The sequence below is a fragment of the Copadichromis virginalis genome, linkage group LG18 (assembly GCF_057382275.1).
Source record: "Copadichromis virginalis isolate Kocher_CV1m ecotype Utaka linkage group LG18, C_Virginalis_male_GT1.1, whole genome shotgun sequence".
Taxonomy (NCBI): domain Eukaryota; kingdom Metazoa; phylum Chordata; class Actinopteri; order Cichliformes; family Cichlidae; genus Copadichromis; species Copadichromis virginalis.
Genome location: NC_140635.1, coordinates 27355805 through 27370058, shown reverse-complemented (window position 1 = coordinate 27370058; position 14254 = coordinate 27355805). Strand labels below are relative to the sequence as shown.

The following is a 14254-nucleotide window of genomic DNA, read 5'->3' as shown; positions in this document are numbered from 1 at the left end:
AACTTCAGAAGAAATACAGTATGAAAAACACAGACAGTGGCTGCAGTGCACACTTTTAATAGCTTTTAACACTCGGTTTCACTTCAGCTCTTTATATGTTATAACTTTGCTTTCCTTCGCAACTGACTGACGTACCAACAACAGCAGTAACATCAATGGCCCAAAGACCGGTTGTAACTAGAGATGGACCGATCCGATATTACGTATCGGTATCGGTCCGATACTGACCTAAATTACTGGATCGGATATCGGAGAAAAATAAAAAATGTAATCCGATCCATTAAATATCACGAAAGCACCTCACAAAACTTGCAACACGCCGTAACTCACCTCAGAACGTATGCATCACGTGATAGAGCAGCTGTGGCATGCGGGACCTGTCAGTGGTCTGGATAGCATGTGGAGCTTCGCTAGCAACCTGGCATTTCATCTCCGACAAAGTTATCCCCGAGAGAAGTAAAGCAAGTGTGTAAGTCCATCTCTGAATGTTTGTAAAGCATTCCCACGTTAAGCTTAACAAGCGACTGCCTCTCGCTCTCCGGCTGCTACTTCAATCGTGAAACTGCTTAAATCAGCTGATCGGCTTTTCTGTCGCGAGTCTGTCTCTCGTTTGTTTTTGGTCCACTTTGCGCCAGAAAGAGCAAACCAGCGGCTGAACAACAGCAGCACGTTTAAGCTTGATAAGCTGTTGTTAGAATTTATTTAATATTAATTTCTACACCAGGATCTTTTTCTACGTAGCTGACGGCTGGTAACTGTGCAGGGGCGGATCTAGCAAAGTTTAGCCAGGGGGGCCGATAGGGCATTAACTGGGAAAAGGGGGCACAAAGACATACTTTTCTTTCTTATTCTCATTTAAAATGTCTAGCTTTTAATAAATAATTATCTGACACCCAAAGTTTTAATTTGATGTAAAATGAATAGAAGTCAATTACTGTATATAGTGACTATTAAGTCTAATATATATACCCTAGTAAGCTATAGTACTTTTTACTTTGGGAAGGTACCATCTGTGCAGTCTGCAATTTTGTTGAAGAAAGATGTTGAATCTATTTAATATTTCTTGAAAAATAATTGATTTCTGTGCATTTTTTTTCACACTGCATCAAATTAAGGTTGATTACGTCGATTAAGCATCATGAGGTGGCGCGTGAGGGGTGGTTCCCTATTTTTTATTTATTTAATTTTGTTGTTGCTGGGAGTTGGAACCCTATTAGTTAGGTTGCTTAATATTTACACTAAGTACTCTTTAAAATACCAGAATAGGGAGGATGGTGTAGGTTTAAGTTTATTAGATTGATCAGTATTGCTGAACTATGAAATATTTTTTTTGTATACAGGTATAACAGAATAGCTTTAGTGTAGTTGTTGTTTTAAACTTGAGTATGAACTTGCAGACTTGCAAAATGCAGCAAGATATTTTAAAAAACAGTTTTGTTGATTAAAAAACACTATATCGGATTCATATCGGTATCGGCAGATATCCAAATTTATGATATCGGTATCGGTATCGGACATAAAAAAGTGGTATCGTGCCATCTCTAGTTGTAACACATACTTTTTACACTGCTTCCAACTGACAACAGAGCTCAGTGCAGGCAGACGGGCAGTCCCTGGAGTGGAGCGGACAGCGAACGCAGTACCTTTGCTCGACCATATAATCGGCTTCAGGAAGCTCAGCGCTAACAATAAGGCTGATTTTGCCATGGAAATTACTGCATGTGCTCAGGAACCGTTTGTTTGTGAAACACAGCTCACTGTGACATCTACAAATGCAGTTTATGCAAATGCAGGCTCTAACGTGTAAAGAAGAAGCCATATGTGAACATGATCCAGAAATGCTGCTGTCTTCTCTGGGCCAAAGCTAATTTAAAATAGACTGAGGCAAAGTTTCATCATCCAAAGTTGAAATTCTATAAATTTCAGAGAAGAGAAACAGGATGCATATTTCAGCAAGTCAGTGCTAAGCCACATGCAGCTGTGTCCTTCCTGCAGTCCAGACCTTTCACCATGAAATGATACAGGACTGCTGAGAAGCTACAATCCTGTATCACAGAAGAATTGGGCAACATTCCTCTCCCAAAAGTCCAACAGCTGTTCTCCTCAGTTCCCAGATGTTTATGGATTGTTGTTAAAAGAAGAGAGGATGCAACACCGTGCTAAACATGGCCTGGCCCAAATCTTTTTTGCAACATGTTGCTGCCATCAAATTCAAAATGAGCTTACATTTTTTAAAAATTGTACTTCTGCTCAGTTTAAAAAATGGATATTGTCATGGTCCTGAGTCTGAGGACTCAGTGTTTTGTGTTTCCTTATGCTTTTGTTCATTCCGAGTGTGTATTCTGTTGTGATTTTGCCATTTGTTAGGTTTCTGTTCTTTGCCTGCCTGCTCCCACTTCTCTGTGTTCCCTCTGTCTGTCCATGGTGTTATTGTGTCTGCTCATGAGTCTGCCTGTCATGTTCAGTGTCCTGTCTGATTCTCTGTGTCTGTTAGTTTCCTGTTTTATTCTGAAAGTTCATGTCTCATGTCAGTGTGTTCAGTTTTACCTCTCCCCTGTCTCGTTAGCCTTATTGCTCCCAGCTGTGTCTCCCTCCTGTGGCCCATTCCCTGATTACTCCCCGTGTATTTAAGCCCTGTGTTTTCCTGTGCTCTCTGTCGTGTCGTCTGTTTAACGCCGTGTCCGTCTGCATCAGTCTGTGTAGCCTGGTGTTTAGTCTGCGTCTCTCCGCCATCTTTCATTGTGTATTTTGTTCCTCCCCCTGTGCGTGTTTGGTTTAAGTTGAGTTCTTTAGTTTTCCCCAGTTTAGGTTGGTTTACTCCCCGCTCTGCTCCTCCTGTTTTTGTCCCCTTATCACCTCTGCAAATAAATATTCACTCGCACCCCAGTCAGTGCCTGCATCTTGGATCCTTTACTCAATTCACCACACGACTGCTGTGCAGCCGTGACAGATATGCTTTAAGTTTTAAATAAAATGTGCATGAGATTTGCATATTATTGCACTCTGTTTTAATTTAAATTTATGCCATGTCACAAGCTTTTTTTGGTACAGGGGTTGTGCATCTTTAAATACTGGTTCAGATGATTTGTCATTTCAAATATTCACGACCTAAATTTGATCAATTTTGACTATTTTTATTAACATGCATTTATTTGTATGTATTTTGGGATGTTTGAAATAGTAACAATTCAAAATACCAAGTATGAAGTTTCAAAATGTAAACCTTTCTGTGGGGACACGTGGTCGTGTGACTGAGTGAACATATTAATGTGCCGAGTCAAGAGCAGAGCACACTCAATCACTCAGTGATGCTCTGGAGCAGAAAAGCAGACAGCTTTCAATCACCTGACATTCACATGCATAAAAACACACACACACCCGGCCCCTTGGAGAAGAATTATTTTCTTCCTTCTGATTTTTTTTCACCGTGAAGGATATTAATGACAGCACTTTCATTTTGGGGGCCATGAGAAGCTTAATAGGTAATGCAGTGATAAGCACATTCTCCTGTGGATCAGAAGACAAATGGCCTCATTAGCTCAGAGTGAAGTAGGGGAGTGTTGTCGAAGCAGGAAACATTATGTATCCCGTTAGCTTAAACCAGCATGCAAATGACTAACCCTGCTAAAATTAATGGGATATCATGATAGCATACAAAATACAGCGTAGCATCGACAACACTTGGGACAAGCTGTTCCTGAAATTGTTTTTTCGCAAATAATTTCAGGATTTAATTAGATTAATTCTGGCATTTACATTACCTTTAACTAAGATACATGCCTGTGCAGAGAAACCTCATGTAGCTTGGCTAAGTCTCCTCAGAGCAGCAAACAATTTCTCTTGTTGATTCGATTTATCTGTTGTTATCTGTCAATAGAGGATGTCATTACGTATTTTCTCCTGTCACTCAGGTCTGTGTGGTCAGTGGTGAGCCACTGGAACCAACAGGAAGATGAAAAGCCACACAGGACTAAGCTCTAGCTCAGCACTGGTTGATAGAGTATTGATCCAAAAAAACACAGAGCCAAGTAGTGGCATCTACAGATGAAATCTCCCCTTTTCCCTCTTGTGTGCTGTGCATTTCATCCTTTTGGACAAACTGACCAAATGAAATAAGATAAAGCCAGGAGAATGGATTGATTACCCCTACCATGACCTACATTTCTGGGCTGCAATTAAAATAGCATGTGATAAATGATGGTTGTTACTATTCAAAGTTATGGTGATTTAAAGCTTCATTATTTGGGTCTAATTGGCCAGAAGATGGGCCTTGAGTTTTTGATTACTGATATGACATTACAACCTGTGGCAGAGGTGTGGTCCCTCACTCAGCTGCAGGGGAGGGGTGGTGCAGTGAGCTCAAGGGGTGGTGCCAGGCAGGTGAGCGGACAGGTGATGGTGATGGCACTGACGAGCTCTCTACTGCTTTTAGTGACACTGGAGTGGAGAGGAAGCAGGCTTCGTCAGGAGGTGTGCGCAATCTGGGAGAGCTGCAGTGCAAGTGTGTGTGCCAATCCAGAAAGTACACGGCTGTACACGCTGTGTGTGTGTGTGTGGGTCCTTCTACACAGCCTTTATACCATTCTAAATATTAAGACAGAAGCTGTGATATCTAAACCAACAACAAACATTTTCTTTAAATTTGTAAGGGAATGCCGATCCCCGGGAGAGGAGGCTACAAACACAGGGCGCAGAAAAAGATCCCACAGTATCCTCACAAAATCGCAAACTTTAACTGAAAGCTTAGCGTAATACACAGGAAGGCACCTGGCTGGGCAAACAAAACAACAGCAACAAAATATATATAAAAAATAATAATAGAAGATATATATAGTGAAAAACGTGAATGATTTCAAAATAAAACAGGAAATGGTTAAAAACTAAGGGGTGAAAAGAGTTCAGGATTTTTATACAAGAGACACTGAACTCATTAAAAGAAGATAAGCATACAGGCCAATAAGAACCACTTTGTCTGTTTCTAGGCAACTGCTTGTATCTGTGTTGGTTCAGTAATACTGAGAAAATAGTCACATGAAAATAAAGTTTCAGCAAAGCACTTCTATTTTAAGAATGCAGTCTATATTTAATAGATGATCCAATACTTTTATTTAATCTCTGGCAAATTACATTTAATGTTCAATACTCATCACGTCAGTGAAGTAGCACACAAGTGCAATCACACTTGCCTAAAAATTGCACACTGACGGACGAAGTATTGTGAAAAGCGTGAACTCATTTCAGTGCTCAGTTTTAATCGGCAACATTAAAAAAATCAATAAAACTTTGATTGTAGGTGAAATAGCCATGTAAAAATAATATGGCAAGAAAAAGTCATGTCCGATCATGTAAAGACTACCACACATCTATAATTACTAAACTCACAATGCTGTAATGCAGAATGCCGGAGGTAAGGGAGGCTACTTATTGCTGTTCACTGCCCAGCTTTTCTTCTGACCTTGTGTACTGGCCAAAGACTTACTGTGCTAATTATAGCCCACAGCCTCCAAAAAGACATATTTTCTCTCCCTCCCTGTCAGGTCACATTGACACAAAAACCACCTTTATAAGCAAAAGACTGGGCAGCCTCAGCTTAAAAAGCTCCTTAGTCACCTTTAGGAAGCCCGGGAGTGATATTTTTTAGTGAAGACTTTTTAGGTCCAGCTTAGCTAAATCCCTAGAGATTTACCTTGAAGCCAATAGTATCATGGAGCAACATCACACTGAAGTATAGTGGATTGTGCACAAGCATCTGTAAGAAAGCAACAGGACACATCTGTATCTCAGTTTCTCAAGAGGTTTTCAAGCCTTTTTGGAGCTTTTTTTCACGCTCCTGCGACAGTCTGCTGCCTTTTGATCTTCAAGCTCATATATGAAGTATACACGTGGGTGGACAGGCACACTCCCGTGTACACCCTACCACAGAGCTGACACACTGACAAATGTTGCAGATATAACGCATACATTGGCGCTTACAAGACAAGCTTGCCAAGAGAAGCAAACACACAAATATAGGACGACACACATACACACGTACACCAGCGTTCACTGCGTGACGCCTTCTCCATGTGTCTGACCTTCTGTTAAAATCCTTTCTTCCTGTGTGTTTTTCCTGGTTTAGAGACACAAAATATGGTTGATCTACAGCCATATGTCAACAGTTTCATCCTATAACCTGGCACTGTCACTGGAATACACTGTGCCTTTATACAAACTAAAGGCAAGTCCAATTTTGCAGAGGACTCAGCATGTTATTCAGTGAAGCATGAAAAAGTGACATGAGCCGGTAAGATCTTACTGCATTTTAGAAAGCAACTAATTTCTACAATTTGTTTGCAGACACGCAAACAGCACCTACAGGCTCTATTTACACTACATTTATGAATTTATGGGATTTAAATTTTATGTATAAGTTGTAATTTAGAAAAAAAAGATAAGAAAAGAGATCATATCAGACACCAGAAGGTGAATCTAAGAATACAGTTTACACCTTATTTCAGGCTGCACTCTACCTTCTTTGAAAATGGTGTTTTAGTGCTCATCTCATTATGGAGTTAAAACCATTACTGTACAAGTGGTTCTGCAGTTACACTTGGTGGTACAGGTACTTCTCTCCACTGTGTTCCCTATATTAAATCCAGCAGCCAGCTAATGATTCAGCAGGGAGAACAATCAGACCCCAGGAGTGTCAGAGAGGAGCCCAGAAGACATTACCAGTGAAATATGAAAGACATAGCTTCAAGAGTAAAGCTGCTAGAAAAAGTGATGGGAACCACACAAGAAGAGGGTGTAACGGAGGGAATGAAATGAGTCTGCACCGAGTAGAGAGGAGTACATCTTTGATGAACTACCTTGTTTCATGTGTTGAATGTGGTTTGTGTTACATCAACGTGACACGAATGTCCTGCAGGCAAAGTTTAAATAGGAACCAGCCCCTACTGCTGTCTCTAAGTCCACAGCAAGGGTCAGATTATGCACACTTTTCCACAGTTAGAGCTAGTGAATGCAGCCCCAAATCCTACTTTTATCAGAAATGAGCAGAAAAACAGGAGCCTTCAGAATAAATCTAATCCTACTAGACAGATGGAGTGGCCTCTTGTGTTAAGATAAAACGGTGAAGGCTTAACTTTTGATAAATGGCTGATTCTCTGACCGTTCACACACAGAAACAACAACCTTCGCAAACCATTTAAAAACATTACATAAGCAACCACTGCAGATAACGGTGCAATGTCAAAGAAATGCGGTAAAGCACCTGCTTATTGCGGTAAACTATCTAATTAAGGTGCCCTCCAAATGAACGAAGACAAGCTGGTTGCTGTAGTCTGTCACCTGCCCCAGAGTTTTTGGTTAATAAAGTCTCCCTGGCAGGGAAAACACACAGACACACACAGTTTTAGGACAGGTCCCTCAGCCAAACAGCTGACACCGTCACTGCTGCTCTTCCCCCAGAGCCTCTCCTGCATGCTTCGATAGAAATCAGCACAGCAGCCAGATGCTCCTTCCTCATAGCCTGAAAGAACACAGTCTGCGTAGAGTTCAAACCAAGACCCCGATGAACATAACTTATATAATCTGTAACGGTCATAACCTTTGGTACTGTGTTGAGTCCCTGGCCTTGCATTCCCCATCACAGCCTTATAACAGTCTACAAAGAACTTTTCCTCAGATATGTATTGATCACTCAGCAAACCTCGACTGCACACATAAAATCTTTCTTTGCAATTTTTTGCTTCAAATTAAAACTGTCCACACACCTTAACCTTGCAGGTATTCAGCAAAGGCACAGTACTTTACTATCAGTTGCTAATGGCACAGCAGGGGATTCAGAGGCTTGCTTGAAGGAGATATTCAAGGATATCCCTGCATAGAAAAGGACAGCATTTCATACTCTCCAGTGTAGAGCGAAAATCTCTTATCTTGGAAGTCCACATCTATAAAAACGCAGTCGATCCAGATTTCAAAACTATAACATGAGCCTAAAAAAAGAAGCAGGAAGATTGAGGAAAGTTAGCACAGTGAAAGCAGTTCACTTAGGAACATCAGCACTGCGAGTTTAGTGCTGTAGTTGGATGAGATGAAGAAATAAAAATATATATATTTATCTTCGCCTGAAAATGCGGTAGCAAGCTCACAACAGCCCCCCTGTTGACCCCCTGTCGCTCAATGACTGCGACAGTGCACACGAAACAGCATCATAGTGTTTAAACATCTGAGCTTTAACAAATACCACCAATACAATGCCTATAGTCCAGCACACAGTAACAACAGTACTTCAGCCTTTAAATGCACATCAGAATCACTGTAGTCAGTGTTATCATCAGTGTAAGTAGATACAGTGGCTTTTAGAAATCTGAGAAAAAAGCTGTGATTCAAAAATGAGAGTCTGACCTGCTGAGCAACAATCTGAATGCAGGGTTTTCTTTGTCTTCTTCTTCTTCTTCTGTCTTTCTTTCTCTTGGCAGGTGACAACACAGTATGATCGCTCTATGTACACTAACAAAAAGTCTACGTTGTCTTATTGGAGAAAATCTACGCCCTGACCTGTTATTTTTGTATTCTTGGGTATTTTAAAGCCAAATTAACAATTTTTATCATATTGCTGATAATCTTCCTTCAGCTCTGACTAAATCCTCTTTGGGGGGGGGCTATTCCTTTATGAAGTAAAAAAAATAATCATGGAATGGAAATTAATTAAGTCAATCCCAAAGCAATTTTGCCCTTCACTTGAAGATTCTCCTCTGAGTTTCAATGTGGCTGAAACACAGGAGACATTCCTCTTAACAATCAAAAGTAATTATAACTCCAGGACCAAATGCTATCATTCACTATTAAGATCTGACTGCCACAATTCATAAAGTGGACCTATTGTTCTCAGGCAGATTTGGTAATGGGAAATATTTGCAACCATAACATGCAGCCATGTTAGCCTGTCTGTCAGGCTGTAATTTGGCAAACCAGTACTTTGATGTAAATACTAACCATAGACTAGTATTAAAGATGGCTAAAAAATAAAACAAGAACTTGAATTCAAGTCCCTGCAATAGCCTTTCTGCATATGGGAGTGTGATACCTGCTGTCGTAAAACACCTTCTAGTCCTATAGGACGCTATGGGAAAACAGCCCTGGGCACTGAGCTAAGTAAACACCTGTCTCCAGACTTGTGATTTACTCGCTGTTATCCACCGAGTATGCAGTTCCACAGTCAGCCCTGCTTCACGCTCATCAAATCGCGATGGCGTAGGCTCAAGAGTTCAAAATAGTCCTTCAAAAAAATCAGCGTGTGGCCATGTCTAACTATGATACCAGTGGTACAGTACAGTATTGTAGTCAGAATTTGGCACATCAACAGAGATCTGAAAATTTTATAGCACTTAAATTCATATCAGTATCCTTGCAGACAATATGATACGGCACAGCCCTAATGCTAGCATGCTAACAATTGTGGCCAATTTTTATAGCAGTCCATGTGTGAGCTGTTCAAGGATTTAAAGTCACAGGATTATCATTTGGATTCATTATTTGGGACAAAATTTCAGGACAATGTATCCAACGAAAATATAGACCAACAGAGCTAAACCATAACTAAAAAAGCTGAAGTGAAAAGAATTTTTGGCCAGATTCAAGTAGTATGATTTTATCCAACACACCAACATTTGTATAAGATCTTACTCTTTTTTTAATGTAACAAGGTAAGTAAGTGATAAGTAAAATAAAGAGCTCCCTTGGAAATATGTCGCCACAATCATACGTAATATTTAAAGTACAGTTACTCATTGTGTATAGTGTTTCTGAATATAAGAAGTGTATGAATAATCTGAGTAAAACAACACTTTAACTTACAGTCAAACGTGTTTATGTGTCTTTTTCAACAGCTCTTAGCTACAAAACTAAAATGCTTTGTTAATAGACCTCTAAGCTTGACTTTTTAGTCTTTTGAGTGATTTAGTGAGATGTTATGCCAAAGCCTGCAGCATGTTTCTCAGAGCAGCACCCATCATTGCAGGAATAAACTCTCTTATTATGTTAAGCATAGCTTCAAGGACACCTTCAGGTTAGGTTTCAGCTATGAGGAGGAGAAAACATTAATTGAGAGCAAAATGATAGGCAGACTAAAGCAGGTGCAATCAAGATTGTAATTTTTCTAAATGACCTATTTCACAGCAGCCAATTTGATAAGAAATGGGGAACACTGGGTAACATTAATCCAGCTTCTGCTTCAATTAGATACAGAACCTTAATGCAGTTTGGTAACGTTTGTGATTGCCCAGTATTTCACTTTGAAAGGGAATGCTGGGAAATCTGTCTATAACATGAAAAGTTGCATCTGGGTTTTACATCAATACAGGATCCAAGTGTAAATAAGCCCCAGAGCTATTTGTTACGGGCATTTGAGTCTCTGATGATTCTCTCATTTAGAATGCGGATCTTGTACTTTATAAATTAATCTACAAAAGCACTTGCGGGCAATCTATATTATTACATTCCTGTTTCCGTATGTCTTTAAAAGCCTTTAGAAGGGATGATGTCTGGTCTCATTAGTCTACTTTCCAGTGGCCTTCCATTAAGCATCTTGAGTTTATAATACTGGATTTAAGAGTAAGTCAAAGAGTGACTTGTCACTCTCGGTTACACAGCAACCAAACGTATGAAGCGAGCCTACACCATAGTCAGTCCCGTATAAGGAAAAGTGTGCCACACTGGATTTTAATTTCTATACTAACCAGGGGGCTGTAATGAGAAATGGGAGATTAGCCATTTACCCTATGCAGAGAATGAGCCACATCTCTTTTTCTTCTTCTCTCCTTCCTTTCTCTTGCAAAGACCTGATTCCAATAGCACAAAACACAAAGGCATCTGCAGACCAAATTTTCAGAAACACCCTCACTGGCCTGCAGACTAAGCCACTGAAATTGCTGTGACAAGGCACTGAGAGCAGATTTTACATTTCCCACTGCAGACGAAAATTAACATAACTGTAATACTGCCCGAGGTCAAATTTCTTGTTCTAGAAAGTCTGCCCCTAGCAACAAGAAAGTGTAATTAAGACATGCTCAGACTTTAATCCTAGCTGCTGTTTGAACATCACCCGACAGTTACATGCAAACATAACACGCGCTCACGCATATTCGCCCACTTCTGCACGTCTGAGTAGGCCGTCTGTTTCTCTGTTTCTAAATGCATGCATTTTTTTCTTTCTTCTTCTTCTCACACACTGCACACTAGAGTCAGGCAGGAAGAACAAAGTCACAGACACCTATTGATGGACCCTGTGAGAGCTGATATTCTTAAGTGTGGACCCACCAAATACCCACTGTCCAATCAAAGAATCCTGAACCAACCCACCACAGAAACAGATTACTCAGACTGTGACTAAAGGCTTCCCCCCTCACCGCCAAAGCTTCTCTGTGTTAGCAAAGTGGCACAAAGCAACTTCTCCTCATGCCATGCGCATGATATAAGCTGTGAAATGCTTTAAACGTAATAATTATTAAGAGATTGAATACACCTCGAAGCACAGAGGATCACAAGGTTAGATGTGGTCTGGATGTTTGCTACCAAGCATAGAAAATCATCTGGAGTTGTAAGTACACTGGGTAAATAATTCATAGATAAATCCAAACACCTCACATTACTCTCAAAAGATGCAACGCTACCTCAATGCTCTGCTCTGTTTCTCTTTGCAGTAAAAGACTATAATATATATGCATCAGCATGAGCAAACTACGTCTTCAACTGAGTGTCTTTGGAAAAGCTGAAAGTGACAAAGCAGCTAGGCTCTTTACCACAGCTTCTTTCATGCATGCAAAGCTCAGATGGTTCCATTAAAAGCACGGTACACTTGTTACAGATCAGAGATTTAGCATTTCGGTTGGCCTCATTTAAACTAATAGTAGAGAAATGAAATGATTCATTAGCTGTTTTCATGATTCTTTCATAAGCCGTACTGAGCAGAGGAATATTACAGCAGACTTGGTCTGAATTCCTAAAGACTAAAATGTCACAACACTGATTTCATGCCAAACTGGGCAGATTAAACAAGTAACCACACTCCATCACCCTTAAGGCCTATGGGAACATGCCAAGACTGTCAGTATAACATTGGTAATAGTTTAATTTGGGACACTCATCGGAAAACATGTAAGTCTTATACGCAACCCGGATTGGTTAGTCTTTGCATTTACAAAGCCAATTTTACAAGCCCGTAGAATAAAGCAAATGCAAGCTTGCACATTTCCTTAAACACCATGACATCATTTCCAGTGGGCTGTGTTAAATGTGTTGCAGCTTTACGATGCAATAGCATCCTCATGTTGCATGAGGCAATTTAATGAAGGTTTTTTCTGGGACATTTTCACTCCTATTTCTACCCTGTAAGAATATATGTGGAGTGGATATTCAAAGTAGGCCAGGGTACTGTACTATATGCAAAAGTGTGACTTCTGCTGTGTGGATAGAAAAAAGTAATAGTTCTCTGCACCAGACTTTGCAGATTAGTGAGTAAAAAAGCACTGTAAATTATTGATGTCATGGTTTAGGAGGAGTCACATACAAAATGGGTACAAAACAAAAGCGATAGATGTGCACACTGTAATAATCCTGTAAGAAATACTGTTTCTTAGAGGTCAATATTTTATTTTTTAAGCTTGAGCTCACCAAACTGTATGCAGTTAATGGGTTTCCTGCTAGGCTTATAACTAACAATAAACTACAATTTGCTAATAAAAAAAACTAAATTTTTTGGTGGAAGCCACTTATTTGTTTCTATAAAACCGATGTTGCAACATAATCTAACACACATACATGCATTTTGGCTTTAGCACTTGAACCATATAGACAGTACTCTCTTCAATCAGTTCGCAGATCCAGTGCCCCGCTTGTACTGTTTGAGAGAGTTTGGAGGGAGAATTCAGAGATGACAGGTGGACTGGTAACATAAAAAAGAAAGGGGGGGGGGGGTTTACCTATATTAATATCAGCAAGGCAAAGCATCAAGAGGAAAGGTTTTATTGCCTAAAATGAAAAGAGTGGGTTGTCTGGACTGATTGCAAACAGGCTGATGGAAGCACACAGTGCCTCCATCAACCTTCATGTGCAATCAACAAATGGACCAGGCTAGCATTTTTAAGACACAGGCTACACATCACTATTGGTAAGCTACAATGTAATCAGGGCTGGAAGAAGTAGTCTTGTCCAAGCAAAAATACTAGCACAACAATCCAGATTTGATTGCTTTTTGTGTATCTAATATTGTAATCACCATCTTACACATCATCTTACAAGACACAACATTGCTTCTTCAGAAATGTTCCCTATATGTTCCATATAAGTGAAAAGTGATAGAGTAATATTTTGAATAGAGTATCCCTGTTGATTTTGTAAAACAGAGATATAATAGCATGAATGAAATATAAATAAATAGCACAATGACTTTATATATTTATATATTTGAACCCCCAGTGTAAGCTGCTTTGCCACTCCTTGACTTAAAGTTAAACACAGAAAATCTGATTCACACAGCCGTGTTAGAAGAGCAGGAAAGCTGCATTAATGCCAGGTGTTTCCAGCAGCCTGGCTGCCTGAGCCTGAGCAGATGTTCTGCAGTGAGTGGCTCTTCTTTCAAACCAATTGGCATTGCTTTTAGTTTTGTACTCATGCTTGAGTAAGAGCTTTGTCTCTGTTAACTTAGCGATTTAGTTGTCTTCTTTCTGTGCAGAGTGCAACAGAAAACTCAACCTCAACTCTCACCTCTCTAAAGGAGAGACTACAGCTGATTTCTAATTGGCTGTGTGTCTTATCGGCTACACTTTATCTGATCTGCATCTGAACAATAACACAGCAAAACAACCACTCTAAAATCAATGACACTGCAGCACTCTTTATCCCTGCCCCCATGCCTTGCCCCGCTCCGCAACGACACCCTCCTTGGCTCTGCCTCCTCTTTCACTCCTTTTATTTCTCTAAACTCGGCATCAGTGTGGTTCTTCTTTTTCTGGTGATCCATGTCACAAGAGATTACATCATTACCCATTCACAAAGGGTATGCACAAACCAATAAAATAGACCACGTTTTCATTTCATGTGAACTCAATGCCTTTCAGTGTGCAGCCAGGGTGTGTCTTGTGCATCCATACTATGTGTGTACGTGTGATGGGCCAATGGCTATGCATTTAAAACATATCTATCTCTAGGCAGAGCTTAGCCGCTCAGCTTTGATCGCAATATTCCTGCCGGAAGCACACGGGGTCAAGTGCGG

General features: G+C 40.2%; 1 protein-coding gene across 6 annotated transcripts in view; it reads right to left on the bottom strand.

Moving 5' to 3' along the window:
- The window catches only part of LOC146688123 (low-density lipoprotein receptor-related protein 8-like), a 90894-nt gene that overhangs the window by 64785 nt on the left and 11855 nt on the right, over positions 1–14254 (bottom strand). The gene's annotated exons all lie outside the window — the stretch shown is intronic.